General features: G+C 37.0%; 1 long non-coding RNA gene and 1 other non-coding gene across 2 annotated transcripts in view; one reads left to right on the top strand and one right to left on the bottom strand.

Annotated features, from left to right (window-relative positions):
- Window positions 1–17357, bottom strand: part of LOC107968126 (uncharacterized) — a 107833-nt gene that overhangs the window by 68274 nt on the left and 22202 nt on the right. The window lies entirely within an intron of this gene.
- Window positions 8454–8518, top strand: LOC112205487 (small nucleolar RNA SNORD37). Its single transcript, XR_002939439.1, has one exon. It is a non-coding gene; the product is annotated as a small nucleolar RNA SNORD37 (small nucleolar RNA).

The raw sequence follows: 17357 nt of genomic DNA, 5'->3' as shown, positions 1-17357 counted from the left end.
TGTTTGACAAACAGGGCAGTGATAGGGTGTGGGATAGAAAGTACTTAGGTTGCCAAATTTTTTTCACATTTATCAGTGCAGTAGTGTGGTTCACTGAACATGGCAATGTGGGAAAGGCTGCTGGATTCTTTTTTTTTTTTAATTTTATTGTAAGTTCCAGGATACATGTGCAGAATGTGCAGGTTTGTTACATAGATACACATGTGCCATGGTGGTTTGCTGCATCCATCAATCCATCATCTAGGTTTTAAGTCCCACATGCATTAGCTATTTGTCCTAATTCTATCCCTCCCCTTGTCCCCAGCCCCCAATGGGCCCCGATGTGTGTTGTTCCCCTCCCTGTGTCCATGTGCTCTCATTTTTCAACTCTCACTTAAGAGTGAGAACACATGGTGTTTGGTTTTCTGTTCCTGTGTTAGTTTGCTGAGAATGATGGCTTCCAGCTTCATCCATGTCATTTCAAAGGACATGATCTCATTCTTTTTTATGGCTGCATAGTGTTCCATGGTGTGTATGTGCCACATTTTCTTTATCCAGTCTATCATTGATGGGCATTTGGGTTAGTTGTAAGTCTTTGTTATTGTAAATAGTGCTGCAATAAACATATGTGTGCATGTGTCTTTATGGTAGAATAATTTATAATCCTTTGGTTATATACCCGGTAATGAGATTGCTAGGTCAAATGGTATTTCTGGTCCTAGGTCCTTGAGGAATCGCCACACTGTCTTCCACAGTGGTTGAACTAATTTACACTCCCACCAACAGCATAAAAGCGTTCCTATTTATCCACATCCTTGCTAGCGTCTGTTGTTTCCTGACTTTTTAATAATCACCATTCTAACTGACGGGAGATGGTATCTCGTGGTTTTCATTTGCATTTCTCTAATGCAAATGATGATGAGCTTTTTTTCATATGTTTCTTGGCCATATAAAAGTTTCTTTTATACCTCTTTATATTTCTGCTTGAACTGCCCTTGTTTTTTCTTTCTTCAACAGAGTTTTAAGCAATCTTGAGATTTTCCATAAGATATGAGATTTTCCATATGAAATGATTGTCTTTAAAGAAATGCTAACTTCTTACTCTAAAGCATCACAAAAGTAAATCTCACTAATTTCAAGGTTTCCAAAGTTAAATACTATAAATACTACATTCATTAAACTCCTATTCTGGAGGTTATATAGGTATCAGAGCATCTGTCACTGCCACAGAGAAACATTAGCGGTAGCTAACAGCTTGAGGAAGAGTACAGCCTTGTAATTTGGTTTTATGTTGTGCCTATTAATGTACAAACTACGATGCAAGTAGCGTTTATTCCTATGCCACTTAAATGAACAAAAGTGAGATTGTGGCCAAGGCAATGATATCATCATAAACTGAAGGAGGCAAGTGTGCCTTTCAGATCATCAGTGTAATGGTTGTGAGCCTCATTTCACAGGCTGGGTTTTCTTTAGAGGACTTCTTTTATGGTTACGTATTTTTAAGGGCAATAACTCATGAATAAAATATCGATGAGTGAGGGAACTCTAAACTCTTGTAAAGCTAACTCAATTATCTATGCAAATGGGAGCATGGGTTGCATAAATCAACGACTTCCCAAGCTAATTCTCTGGTTTCAATTTAGCCAATAGTTGCCACGTTTCATCTTTTCTCTTCAACAAACCCTCTACTTTCTCTCTAACCAGAACTGTAGCTAAACAACAAAATGGATCAGCTTGCATTTCATCTCACCTTCTCTTTTTATCCCTAAAGGCATGTCTGATGGATGGAAATAGTCTAAAGAGGTGGCAGGAGGAAATGAGGGAAGCAAAAGAGCTGGAAAGCCCACCAGCTGGATAGCAAACCCCTGAAAAGTCCAGTATTGGGGGGAACTCAAATAATTTCTAATTTTTATGAGAATCATGTCAAAATTTAGCAAATTCCAGTGTTAAGGCTGACAGAAATTATTTGGCAGTCAGATTTCACTTGTAGGGGGGTTTCTATTTGACTGGATTTGTGCTGAGTACAATTTGGGTGGATCTTTGCAAATGAAAATGTCCCTAAGTTAAAAAAAAAAAGGACTAGGTGATCAAAGAAAATAATAGAGTGCCATAAGAAACACAGAAGCTCCTTAAAAAGTAGCTACATCTAGTGGAAATTGTTAGAGGACTGGAGAAAAATATATCATTAAAGTTCAATAGATGAACGGAGCTGATGTAGGAAAAAGATGCCAGACCATTTCTATCAAAAAGAGATCAGAAAGCAGGAGAAAAATACCATCATTTTGTGAAAGTATTAGACGTGGGGTAATATATGAGCTCATCTGAAATATCACACAGTAGTCGCACTTGATGTTACCCACACACCATATTCCTTTATAGTATTGTTAACTTGAGAATACCTTATGTATCAGTTTAGGTAGCAATACTCTTAGGGATTATAAGTGTTAATTTATCAAATAATTCCTATTTTAATAGAAGTTTTCCCAGTTTAACTTTTGAATATTTTAACTTCCTTTTCACCATAATGGAGAACTGATTTTAAACACAATTACATAGTGGTTTTTTAAGAGGGGTACCTGTACTTTTCCAAGAAAAACAATGATCAGGATGAAATCGAGATCATAAATGAAGGTAACTCATACTTTTAAAAAAAGAGATGGTACGAAGAGAGATCTAGTCAATTTATCAAAAGAAGAAATGAAATAGGTAGCTATTTGCAGACCCTGCTTTGCAGGAGGAAGACGCTCATATGAACATACATGAATGTGTGTCTTTTTAAGGCCTACCCAATGCCCCCATGCCTTTCTAACAGAAATCCAGTATCCTTCACTGGATGTACACTGCCAGGATCTTAATATACAGTGACATAATAAAAAGAAAGAAAATGTTTCACTTTCTCTTTTTTCTGAGAGTCAGCCCTCATTGCTACCAGACCACTATTGTAGTTTTGTCTTTCTTGTCTCCAGCACTGCCTTGATTCCCCATCCATTCAAGCCCAGGTCTCCAGGCTCCTATACATTCTTTGAGCTCACTATATCCTTCCAATAGATTTGCTTTTGTTTGTTAGTCAAAACCATTTCTGTTGCTCTCAACAAAATAATTATGAAATATGGAATCTTTAAGGCAGCTTAGAAACTGAGAGAACATCAAATGTGGTAAGAGAAAGAGAGGATCAATGTCATCAACACAGAATTTTGAATCATGTCATTAAAAAAGAAAGTTGTTGGTTGTTGGCCCTGACTCACTATGGGAGTCTCAAGAGGTAAAAGTGATGCTAAGAAGACAGTATCTCCCAAAGAGACGTTTCCCTGAACACATATGCTTGACAAGCACTTGTGTCCTCAGAGAAGGCTCTCTGTGAAGGTGTTAGAACAATGGTCTTCCGTCTTTTCCCACCCCTGCATGCTGGAGGGATGAGAAGAAAGCTCATCAACACTATGTCCCCTAGAAGTAGTGATTCTGAGTTCTGGAGGTAGATCAGAATAGAGTGAGGGGGGCTGGAAAAGCCTTTTAGGTGATTCAAATACTTTTCTCCCCAACACCTGTCAGTTTCAAAAGACAACTGCTTTTGATGTTAGTAGACACGTTAAAATAAATTTCAAAAGTAAGGTTAAGTACTGACTAAGCAAAGGAGTCACAAAAAATATACCAGCAGTAAAATATAACGTTATAAAATCCAAAAACAATTTAGTTACTCAGCCTTCTTATTTTAAGTTTGGAGACATTGAGGCAAAAATAGTTAGCACATTCTCAGAGTTAACACAGCTTGTCTGTTAAGTCAGGTATTAGGGCTCTTGGTTCTCGAACCATGGCCCATTTCATTAAGACACATTGCTTTCTTATTTTTTAAAATATCTTCCTCCAAATAACATTGATTCTTAGTGCCGGTGTATAAGAGTAGTTACTTTGATCCATCATGACATATTAATAAAGATCAAAGATCCATCATGATATATTAATAAAGTTGCATGTTATAGGAACAGTATTACTTGATGAATTATTACTACTTTCAGTACCAAATCATGATCTATAAAAGATACCACATGCAGGTTGCTACTTAAATTATAGATATAATACCTGAAATATTAGGACCTGTGTCCAAAAATATAATTGGCAAATTTAACCCATATTTATTGATGGTAAATATTACAAATCTGAACTAGGTAATGGTAATAAATATTATATTTTAGAAAAAATATATAACAGAAGCTCAAACACATTGTTTTCTCTTTACAAAAACGTCACCAGAAAGCTAAATGTTATATTTTAGAAAATACATCAATCAGAAGGTCAAATTCAATTTATATTTTTCACCAAAAAAAATTCACTGGCTAACTTTTTAAAGATAATTGTGACAAAATATTTAGAAGCACATATGTATATACATTGGGAAACCTCCTTCACAAAAAGAATGAATGTCAATCCACATTAAATAATCACTTCAAATATATTTTAGATGCCCTTTGAGGTAAGAAAATACTAAGAACATCTACATGTGAAATTGACTTCAGTAGTTGTTAGATCAACCAATTTTCCACAAATAAAATGGTTTCATTTTTTTCAAAATAAAAGTATTTCTATCATTTTGGGCTATCTTTGAATGTTTTTTTCTGGGTAGTCTTTTGTTCTTCTATACTTTTCAGTGTAGAAACTTAGCTGATAAAGTCATCAAGCAGTTATTTTATGCATTCCTATTTGGTTTTTGTCTTTCTATTTCTCATCATTCATTGATGATACAAACAGACTTGTCTTTTGACTGAAATTCCTTTTTTTATGGCTCATAATTTATGAAGAACATGGCCTTCTGTGATAAAGACCCATCAAAAGCATCATTATTCTGCATTTATCGGCATTGAACTGCCTGTTTTATCTGTTAGTATTAAAAGGTTCTGCTTTTTTTTCTGTATCTGGCTATAGTCCTCTAATTCATCTCATCTCTATTATCTTCCGGGATAAGGCTTTGCCTTAGACTGTGGGTCAAAAAATCACATTATTGAAATTATCTTCAACATTCAAAATAAAAAATATTTCCATGCAATCTTATTTTGGTGAAGATGGCAAATGAATATCATTTAGCCCTTCTGAAGCTGATCCGATCTTTTGTACCTATTGCCTCTGGTAATGCTTTGCTATACAAGATGTACTGAAATAAATGATTTGTCCTTTGGTTCTTTCAATCCTGTGTTCTTTATCTGTTAATGGGGTTCCACATGCTTTGCTTTTCAAAACTCCTCAAGTTGCTGCATTGAATGATAAATGTTTTGCTGATCCCCTTTCCGAACACCAGCCATTGTAATCTGCATATTAACAACAAATGAGTAAAAATGGTTGGAAAGGGGGTTAAGAATTTAAATGAAGTAATGTTCAAGGTGAGGAAAAACTCGGAATGGAGGTGGACTAAGGCAAACAACAAAGACACTTCCAAGTTCTCAGGGTTCTCCACAAACTTCCACTCATTTGTGTTTAAAATCTAGAATTTGTCAGAGTGGCTTAAAAATCCTGTGTTGAAGCATGACATGAAGATTAATATTGTGTGCTGTTATTCCTTCTCATCTAATTAGTAGTGACATGTATATTTAGCTCTTCTGGATGGTAACTTGATTTCTGCCTTCCCTGACCTCCCAAATTTGACTTGTCACTGCTGATTTAACCTTAGATTTGCATAATATTTACAAAATGCCCAGGAACAGGCAGAATTCAGAGTTAAAAAAGTAAATATAACTAAGTTACAAGAACCAAGATTCCTTTGGCTATAGAACCAAAAGGAATCTTTAAAAACATGTAGTTAATTTCTTTCCTTTTGGCAGGGCAATGCCTAAACCCTGCCTAAAAGGCAGGTATTGATCCTCCTTTTAAAGGCATCAAGCAAAGGTAAATTACGTAACATGCCCTGGTGACCTGTTCAGGGTATCTCAATCCTATTAGAAACAAATTCATGTCAGATCTAACAACTTCATACCAAATGTCCTAATGTTTAACACAAAACAGAGACCTTATTTATCATGGTGTAGTGGAAACAGCCCTGGAATCAGAGTCTGAACAACTGAGTTATTGCCTCTTTCTGGCTGTGGGCATATCTCAAGTCACTGAAATTCTGTGAGTCTACGTCTCTTCATCCGACAGAACTATATCAGCATAGTCTTTTTTTTTTCTTGAAAGAACTGTGTACAATAGTTTAGTTTTACTGTCATTACTATTATTCTTAAATACAAGAACACACTCAGCACTTCCTAGGAAAGGGGCCCTTTGCTGGTAATGTGAAAAACAGAGGCATATTGTGTGGTCTCTGCCATTAAGGAGCTGAGCATTTCATAGAGAGAAAGAGAAATATCCAAAACTAGATCTAAATTGATAAAATAACATTATTGCCACATATTAAATCATGAGTACAAGAAGTAAGTTCTATTGGAAGTCATAGGAGGGCAATCTAATATTTGCTAAAGCAGCCAGGAAATCAGTGTATTCCTGAAGACCGGCACATGCAGCTTCTGAAAGGAAGACAAGGCCAAATTGAGGCTCATTTCTTAAACACAGTATTTTGGACTGAACGTAAATTAATTGGGAGTAAAATGAACCCTTGTAATGCCTTGTATTGATAGCTAGGACATTACTCATTTATTCATTCAATAATGACAATTTCTCTACTATGTGCCAGATTGAAGAGATATAGATTAAAACATAGTTGCATTCTAAAAGAATCTTAAAGTTCAGTGGAAGAAAACTGAAACTAAGATAAATCAAATGACTCTCCTACTTGGCCCAAATGAAAAATAGTATAGCCAGGATTCCAAATTAGTTGTGATGAGTTCCATATACCATTCTCTTTACACACTGTACCTCACATTTTTTCCCACATTCCTCTCTCTCTCTCACACACACACACACGTGCTACATACACATGTGGGTGAGGATGTAGCATGACAATATACAAAAATAAACTAGGTAGGTTTTTAAAAATTATTTCCTTCTGTCTTTTCCTTCACTATTCAAGCAGAAAGAAGAGCTTACCATGTACAGTGAACACGAGAAGAGATAATACAAAAGAATAAAGGTCCAATTTGCTGGATTTTAAAATTTCAGATAGATTATGAAAATATCTAGTGGAAGTAATGAACTTGAAAGTTGGAACTTTTATTTTCAATAAATAAGCATTTAAGAAAAAAAGTTTGTTTTTATTTTCTTATTCCAAACATTCAGTTTTAAATATTAAAAATATTGAAAGTTCAAGGCATAAGTTTATAACTAAAACCACTATTTTTTTTTATTATACTCCAAATTCTAGGGTACATGTGCACACCATTCCGGTTTGTTACATAGGTATATATTTGCCATGTTGGTGCGCTGCACCCATCAACTCGTCATTTACATCAGGTATATCTCCCAATGCCATCCCTCCCCTCCCCAAACCCCACAACAGGCGCTGGTGTGTGATGTTCCCCACCCTGTGTCCAAGTGTCCTCATTGTTCAATTCCCACCTATGAGTGAGTACATGCGGTGTTTGGTTTTTTGTCCTTGCGATAGTTTGCTCACATTGACAGTTTCCAGCTTCATCCATGTCCCTACAAAGGACGTGAACTCATCTTTTTTTTGGCTGCATGGTATTCCGTGGTGTATATGTGCCACATGTTCTTAATCCAGTCTATCATTTGTGGACATTTGGGTTGGTTCCAAGTCTTTGCTTTGTGAATAGTGCCGCAATAAACATATGTGTGCATGTGTCTTTATAGTAGCATGATTTATAATCCTTTGGGTATATACCCAGTAATGGGATGGCTGGGTCAAATGGTATTTCTAGTCCTAGATCCCTGAGGAATCGCCACACTGTTTTCCACAATGTAAAACCACTGTTTATACAAGAATGGTCTGCAAGCCATCTGTATCAGACATGTAGTATGTGTCATAAATTACAGGTTGAGGAGCCATACCCTAAGTCTACAAGGACAAAGACAGGATAATGTATTTTTACATACAACCCAATTTTCCTTACCCATTGTAAAGTTTGAGTAGCTCTGCTTAAACCCTATCATGGAGAAGAAGACATGATGAGATAGTCATTTTTCTGCTCAAAAAGGGTTATGTGTTTGGCCAGCAAAACAGAAAGAGAATTGGAAGGACATAACTGATGTAGAGATAACTGTTGTTCCCCGAGAAGGGTCCAGAACTCCAGCTGGGCTGAAAGGAACAGTTTGTGGCCAGTTGCAGTGGCTCACACCTGTAATCCCAGCACTTTAGGAAGCCAAGTGGGGTGGATCACTTGAACACAGCCTAGGCAACATGGTGAGACCCCATCTCTACCAAAAAATACAAAAGCTAGCCAGGTACAGTGGTGCATGCTTGTAGTCCCAGCTACTTGGGAAGCTGAGGTGGGAGGATTGCTTGACACTGGGAGGTCGAGGCTGCAGTGAGCTGAGATTGCACCACATCACTCCAGCCTGGGCAACAGAGTGAGACTCTGTCTCAAAAAAAAAAAAGAGTTCATGATAAGTAACATTTCTTCAATTTGACCTGATGTGTATTGAAGAAAACCAGCATCTGAGGCGCATGGAGAAAGAAAAAGAATAAACTTGGACAAAGAAACAGACGTGCATAAAGGGAAGACAATGGAAAGAGACACAAGGAGTAAATGGCCATCTGCAAGAAGAGAGGCTTGGACAGATACTCTCTGCTCAGCCCTCAGAGGGAACCAACCCTACTGACACTTTAATTTCAGACTTCTAGCCCCTGGTATCATGCAGAAATGGGATTTAGTTACAAAGTTTACAGTTTTCCAGAGGAAAGACAGCCTGGAAAGCCAGACCCCAGTTCTTTGTGTTCTAGAATCCTTTCAAATTTACTCAGGATTTTCACTGCTCTTTCTGTCACCTAAGGACATCAGTGGTGAATATAGCAGGCTACAGACTGACTTCCAAGACCAGGTGACAATTGCTATAGCTCAGCTAAAGGAAGACAGGAGCACGAATGGCAAACAAATGCAATATCCCCCAGATGCCTGGAGCACACACATCCTGCTTATGTTTCCTGTGGGGCAGAAAGGTGAATCAGGGAGGGAATCTTGAATCGACTGAGCACTAGTTTCCAAAATACTGCTTCTTATAACGAAAGTGGCTGAGTGATCTTGGATTGACAAGCACTCACCGTCAGCAAAAATCTGAGTTTGAGAATGTATGCAGGTATAAAGAAACAAAGGAAGACATATTTTTTACATAGCTAAGTTTATAACAGTATAAATACTGTATGATTTTCATTTCAGCAAATGTGCTGAATGTGCTTGGCACTTAATTAAGAGTTGGGAATACAGCGATGCATGTCTCTCATGTATTGACTCATGACTGGTGCCAAAGCAGTTTAAGGCACATTCCATGCATCATCACCATCCCACACATCAGATCTACATGTAAGTTTCATTATCAATCCTCAGCAAATTAACAAACTGAGGATTACCAAGATTTTGCCAAGGTCACATCATTGCTGATTGGTTGGCAGGGATCAAACCCATTGCTGATTGGTTGGCAGTTCCACTCAACTCTGCTGCCTGCCTTTTATTCACAAGGCCATAGGAAATTTTGAGTCGAATAACATAAGAGAAGTAGCTAATTGTAATAAATAATTCAGTAAATGCCATAAGAAATGTATGAATAAAATGAAGTAGCAGTAGGGAGCAGGAATCACTACCATCAAAGGTCTCAAGGAATGTTATATAGCATAGTAGTACTTTTCTTTGCTGTTTTGAGCCAGGATAAGAGTTTTGGAAGCAATAAATGGAAAGAAAAGGTGTTCCAGAGGAAGGAAATCATATGCCAAGCCTAGGGTTATGAGAGTTATGGCTGGTATGGAGAAGGTTGAGATGTGGTCTACTCAATGACAGCATAGGTCTGCCAGGTAGTAGGGGAACTCTATGTTGGGGAGGTGGGATGAGCCAGAACATGAAGGCATTGCAGAGTCATGCAGCTTTTTAGGTTAGGAAATGATGGGCTCAAATTTGCCTTTAGGAAGAACTAACTTAGAAGAGTATAGAGGCTGTATTTGGGAAGTCAAAGCATGTGATCATGTGATAGGAAGACTGAAGATGATGGGGCTTTGCAGTGATCCCAGGAGGAAGACAGGAGAAGCACGAGAAATCAAGGCACCAATTTTGGAGTCTTTCCTGAAGTGGAATTAGCAGACTTTGGTGGCTAATGGTATGCTTGGAGGACAAATTAGTGCATACTTGAGAAGCTTTAGGTCATTACTTTGTGAGGCAGAGTGGATTGAGATAATTTCCTGTATTGTTTATCAATACAGGATATCTGGGCAAAACCAGCAGTGTGGTCATCAGTATTTGCATGAGATATTAGAGGGAGAATTGTACACAGGGAAATGAAAAGCTAGCCAAGGAGCAGAGGCCAGAAGAGCAACATTTAAAAACTTAAGTATAATGGAACTCTTGGCATGTCTTTGCCCAGAATTTATGCCATTCTTTCTTAAAATAAATGTTCAAGAAATGTAAAGTTTTAGTGGAAAGAGTTCTGACGTAGTAAGGTTTTAGTGCCAAATTTGCCATTAATTATGTGACCTTTGACATGTCACTTAATCTAACTCAGACGTGGCATCCTGATCTGTGGAACTAGGAGATCTCCAAGGTCTCTCTTTCTTGCTTTCAAATGCAATGATTCTCACTCATTTCTTTAGAGTATTTTAATTGAAGTATATATTACATGATATTATAGGCTATAGTGTCATGTGCTCCTCGAGTATTAGTGATAAGAAAAATATTAATGATAATTCTAACTTTATGACTATTGAGCTTCCAAGCTTTTATAACTCAAAGTCATGGATATTTCTTTCTCTTTCTACAACTGAGAACAAATTCTCTACACTAAAAAGATGTTGCAACAGACTGGTAATGAAACAAAAGTCACTGGGACTAGGTGGAAGTTTTCCCAAATCATCACTGTAATTTATTAACGTAACGGTCATCATTAATAATGTCTATAAACAGAGACTTTATATAATATAAAAAAATTTTAAATCAAAAGAATTATGTTCTAATAAGAAATAACTTATGGATTCACCTAGACATTGAATTCTAACAATGAAATCTCTTCAATGAGGGAGAGAAATGATTAATCCCATAGTCTTGCCCCTGAGTTGTGGATCTTCTCATTCCAAGTATTGCACAAAATAAAAATGCTCCATTATCTTAGAGCTAATGCTCTTCAAAGAGAGAAGCTGTTGTTGAGTCTGTCTTACGACTTAACATTTAATAAAATGACCTATTTCTTAAAAGATGCTCCACTCTCTTAGAGCTCAGAGGAATTCAAGCGAAGACTTTACAAGGTGAATTAATGGCCCAAAGCACAGCCTTATGCTAAGCTAGTAAGTCAGAGAAAATCATTTTAACCTTCATCCAGAAATTAAATGGTTATTGATTCATATGGAAGATAGTGTAACCTTTCAGATTAAATTAAGAAATGTTGCTGAACACAATTAAAATTTTTCAAATGTAACGCTGTTTGCAGAGTGCATTTTTGACTAAATTCCATCTCTGAGGTTAATTACCATGTCTAGGGTCCAGGAATAATAGATTAAGTGGAAAGTTGGCTCCAAAAGTTAAAGAATGGGGAGAAAGCTAGAAGTATTCAGAAATGATTTATGTCTTACTGATGAGTTTGAGGGAGGCCAGCCAAATAACCACACCACTTTTCTATGCTAGAAGTTTTGAGCTGAAGTGGTGATATAAAATTAATAGGATGTTCATTCCTTTCAGTGGGGCTGAGGCAGCTCCAAATTTTTCTCACAATTAGGAATCACCTCATTCTTGCTAGCAAGACTAAAGGTATTAGGTTGGACAAAACTCATTGTGATTTTGCCATCACCTTCATTGAAAGATCTGGAGGCGGCCGGGCGCGGTGGCTCACGCCTGTAATCCCAGCACTTTGGGAGGCCGAGGCGGGCGGATCACGAGGTCAGGAGATCGAGACCATCCTGGCTAACACGGTGAAACCCCGTCTCTACTAAAAATACAAAAAAAATTAGCCGGGCGTGGTAGCGGGCGCCTGTAGTCCCAGCTACTCGGGAGGCTGAGGCAGGAGAATGGCGTGAACCCGGGAGGCGGAGCTTGCAGTGAGCCGAGATCGCGCCACTGCACTCCAGCCTGGGCGACAGAGCGAGACTCCGTCTCAAAAAAAAAAAAAAAAAAAAAAAAAAAAAGAAAGATCTGGAGGCACTCAGCAGAGGTAAAGAAGGTGGGTAAAATTGGATTATAACCTCTAAACACAAACCCTGTCTTAAAGTGACAATGGTACTGTGATATTCTAGAAGGGCTTAAAATCGCTGAGTTTTTTGGTCTTAAATATGCTCTTAACTGGCTGATCTTACAAAACACCCAACTTAATTTTGCTGCATTTTTCTCATCTGCAAAGTGAGAGGGTTGGGGCTCATGCCTTCTGAAGTTGTTCCAGTTCTATAAGTTATAAATAATAAATACAGACACACACACACACACACACACAGACACGCACACATATACTTCCCTTAAGCTCTGTTGTAAGGGCTCCCACTATGACCCTGCCTCACGAAAGCCATGCTGGGTAGAGAGCATACACTTTTAGAAAACCCAGCTAAACTTGTTTTTACATAAATCACGTTTCCAGAATGAAAAACCCAAGTATTTCACAGTGAAAACAGCAAAGAATGTATACAAGGAAAAAAAAAAAAAAAGACTAAAGGCCTTCATGACACATTCAGTGAAGAGATGCCCTGGTAACTTTTACCAGTTAATTGATGCATAAAAGGTTGTGAAGATTAATGCACAACAAAATCCAAACTAAATTGAATTTTTGACATTTTTGCAAATAAAAACCCCAAAGAATATATAGGTGCCTTTTGATTTGTCACAGCTGGAAGACTCTGAATCATGAAGTGCTCTAGGAGAGACCATTAAATAGTGTTAGATGGTTTTTCAGTGTGGAGGAAAAATAATTGAAGAACCAAACTGTGTGTATAGACATTGCATTTTAGAGTATTTATCAAACAGAGATAAAGAGAGGTTTTTCTTCTACAACTAAAGCACAAAGTGTTGATTAGGAGGTCACAGGAAAATTTAATAATTTAAGTCCTTAATTTTTCTTATGGGGTTAGACTAAATGATCCTTGCTTAAAAATACTTCTAGTCTACATTTAAAAAATATTGGCCATGTAAGTTATTTGTATCTTCTGCTTATGAGCAGAAAAAAAGATTTAAAAGTCAACAACTGTTTTATGGGAATGATATTTGAAAATAGCGATATAGTATGGAATGAGCATAGCAGGTAAAATAAGAACCAAATTCTTAATATCAATTTAGTAAGACTGTAAGTATGAAAATAACTTCACATCACCTCATACTCTTTGCTTCAGTTACAAGGGCAATCACTGATTATACATATACATATATGTGTGTATATATATATATATTTAAAATTATTATATACACATACCAATGAAATAAGCAAGTGTTAGCATTTCATTAAGCCAATGAGACTGTTTTATTCTTTAAAAAATAATATTAATCCTAATAATATGAATAATCAGGTAACTGTAATGCCTTTGCTGTCAACATAGCACAAAGAACATGCAGAACAACACAAGGTCTATATTGCAATCCAAATACATCTTCATTGGGGCCACATAAAGAAGACCTTGTCATTAGGTCCATGTGTTCCCATGTAGTGTGAAATGCCCCAGGAAGAGATGAGTTGCAGCACATGAAAAACAATTCTGCCATCCAAATAATTAGTTTAATCTGATTTTATTCATAAGAGTTTATAGGTATGCTTTTCTTCTTAGGTGGAATAATTTAACTTTTTTTAAACTGCTATTTGACTAGTAGACAAGGCTGACAAAGACAATACAGAAAGGGACATGCATTTTGTAATTCCAGAAAGCTTTTGTGGCTGTCTTCATTGTCCTTACTTCAAATGGTTAGCAGTTGTCAAAGTAAAGCTGTTCGCACCATAGAGATATCAAGATAAAAACAAACATGGTCTCAAAAAACTGACTTCCACATGGAAGAGAAGGAAGGAACAGTTTCTATTCTTGGAAGGACAACAGCACTTTGTTTTAATCAGTTGCAAAGAATCTAAAACTCTAAAATTCTAAATGAGGTTAATAAATCAAGAAGAGTTTAAATGAAAACAAGTTTCATAATCAGCTTGCAAATAAACACTGCTGCATATTCTATTAAGATTGGTCCCAAGGCTAAGGCAAGTCAGAACAGATTTTTTCTATATATCCACATTTCAAAGCTTTTAGGTGGCAGCAGACCATGAGAAAATGTTTTAATAAAAAATACCACTATTTAGTAAAAATGATAGCATGCAGTTAGAGACTAACAGAAATCTCCTTTTCCCTGGAAGATTTTTTTCCTCAACTTCCAAAATAACTGTATTTTGGCAATCACCTGCAAAGTAAGTCTAAAGCATCGCGTCATATCCCATTGAAGTCATTCTTATCGCTCACTGAGCATAAAGTATTCAGTTACGTCTTAGCTCCTGCAATTAAGACTTTGACTGAGTTAAGGTTTCTCTAAGGACATCTGGCTTTGTCCCCTAAAGTTGATAATATTTGGGAAAATGGACAGTCTGAAACAACTTTCCTACAGACCTCAAGAAAAATTCCAAATTTCTGCTTTTAACAAGGAGATGACTAAGGTGAAAGAGAAAAAAAATAACTTTAGGAGACAATGATTATTTAAATTTTACACAAATTAGTTGTAGAAAACTCAGGTAAAACTTTGGTTTTTGTAAATGCAGTCAAGAGGTCAATGTAAGAAAGTAGTTGCAGTCACCCAAAGAGAGATTATAAAATGAAAAGAAATGTTGAGCACTGAAGCTTGTAATCATAATACTTAAAATGTGAGAAAAAGAAAAACCTATGAAAAAGATCATGAACAAACAGTAAGAGATACAAGTCTGGAAAAATTAAGAAGGTGAGGAACTAATCAATTTTATCAAACACTACAGACGTCTAGATAAGACTAGGGATAAACAGCATCCATTGGATTTTGCATGTTGGGGGCATATTGGTGACCCTAGCAAACGCTATTTCAATGGGAAGTCATTGTAGTGAATCGAGAGGAAAGTGAGAAGTGAAGAGTTGAAAACAGTATCCATGTTCTTAAGGCAACCCTGATGTACTAGGTAATTATGCATACTCCAGAGGCAGAGAACTGCGTAGACCTGCGTTTTAATCCATGCTTGCACATTTAAGATTAGACCTTGAGAAAGTTACCTAACATCAAGGAACCACAGCTTTTTGTCTTCACAATTTGGGATAGTAATAACATCTCCCAAGGATTTGTGAAAATAAAACGAGATGTTATATGTAATTGGCTAAAATAGCACCTGGCATATAGTAAACACTCAACAAATGTCACTATTATTTTGGGAAGAGAGACATAAAGTCAAATGAATAGTTTTTGTGCCCTTTGTGACTTTGTTTTGTTTTAGAATTGATGTTGGTAGGTATGTATGTGTGCATGGATATTTTAGATAGGAATAACTTGAGCATAGTTGTAGGCTAAGGAAAATCAGCCAGTAAATAAACAAAAAGAGATGCTTGAATTCTGCTTCAGGAGAGACATTTCTGTATTTGGAAAATATAATTTCAAAAGTCTTCTGGGGACAAGTGAGATCCTCTGGGCAGAGATGTGGCCGGTACCAAGACATCAGAAAAGGAGGAAAATGCTTTAAATGGAATGAGAGGAAGAAAGTATGTTTCTAATACCAAATGTAGAACCTGAGTCAGAAACTTAGATACAAGGAGTTTATTGAAAGGTGGTTCCAGGGAGCAGGAATAAGGGACCACAGAGATTGAAACTAGGAAGGAAGAAAAACCAATATATTGCTGCATCTCAAATTTCCACCTGAAGATGGAAAAAAAAAAAAACAATAAGCATTAATTGATCATCCTCCATCCCCCATTGGTAGAGCATTGCCCAGAGGGCATGAATACCCTCACATTTCAGGTGTGCTTGCATATGCCCTAAATAGGCTCCATCAGCATCCCATGGTGCAGAGTCAATGAAGGCTTGAAAGATATTTTGGTGCATGCTTGAGAAAAGATACTGTCAGTTCAAGCTACACTGAAGCTTACACAGAACTAATTTGATGGAGCTATAACTGGAATCAGAGACGAGGTCAAGAAAATGTGAGTTAGTGAACAAGAGTCATGATACAGTTTAGTCTTTGCTGTGTTGCTGCCTTTCATTAAGTCCAATCTTTAATTGAGTCGTCTTGGTTCTGACCTTCAAATCACTTAGTAGAGGGCAGTTTGGGAAACAAGACACAATTCTCCCCCTTTTCCAATGCAATTGATCACCAAGTCTTAATTGATCTTTATCATCTCTTGTCTTTATCACCTATTTTAAATTTCTCTCATGCTAAGCCTTCAGCTAATCTGGCTGCTTGCCTATGGGGGTGATGCAGACTTTCACTACTGAAGGGTCTGAGCCGTCACTAGTTTTGCCCTTATTGAGAATTATTTCAATTGCCTATTCACTATTATCACTGGGCATACAAATGCCAAGAAATGCTTCAGTTAATACCTTGAGTTCCAGATATCCTCCTTTCTGTTGCCATTAATATAACAACACCCTATCCCCTCAAATTAATTAGGAGCTTCTTTCTTTGTCTTCTAGTCCACTGACATGAGGATCCTAAAGTGATCTGCCAATAGTCATAGCTTCAAGCTCAGTAGAAATTTTGTGTCCAATAGAAAACAAACTATGGCATGAGATTCTAGGGGAAGCCTGCTAGGCCTGCACACATGCAAAGCCTATAAATGCATGAAAGTTAACACCTATTACTATAATCCTCAACAAAAAGGGAGTTGATGGATAAATGTTACTCCTTGTTAGTCTATCCCGTGGTGCAAGGAGTCATATTGGGGAATGTGGACATTTAAGGTTCAAAGTACGTAGCTTAAATTTGAAAGCCCAAAATCCACAAACGGGTCATTGGAAATGGTGGCAAGAGGGGCCAATCCTTTTTTCCAGTGCTAGTTTATCAACCTAGGTGTTCTAGCTTTTGAGGAAACAGCACACTGATTTAGTACTCTAACACTGCAAGGTTTTGTTTCCAAGCTAGCAGCTAGCAAATATTTGAATAGACTAGTCTTATTCAATTAAGCTGACTGCTTCTGTGGATTGCATGCATATATTTATATGAGGGCCATAGAATTCCATGGTCACATATCCATAGCTATAAAATGAATCCTTCGTTTGGAGACAATATTGTGAAAAAAATGCATGCCAATGAATAAGGCATTGTTTGTGCTCTTAGATGATGTTGGGGGTAAAGGAACTTTGAGCAAGGAAATGAAAGCAGATCTGGAGTCCCTATCAATTCCTGGATAAACT

This window comes from Pan troglodytes, chromosome 15, assembly GCF_028858775.2.
Source record: "Pan troglodytes isolate AG18354 chromosome 15, NHGRI_mPanTro3-v2.0_pri, whole genome shotgun sequence".
NCBI lineage: Eukaryota > Metazoa > Chordata > Mammalia > Primates > Hominidae > Pan > Pan troglodytes.
The sequence above is the reverse complement of the archived record's forward strand: the minus strand, read 5'-3'. Positions and strand labels throughout refer to the sequence as shown.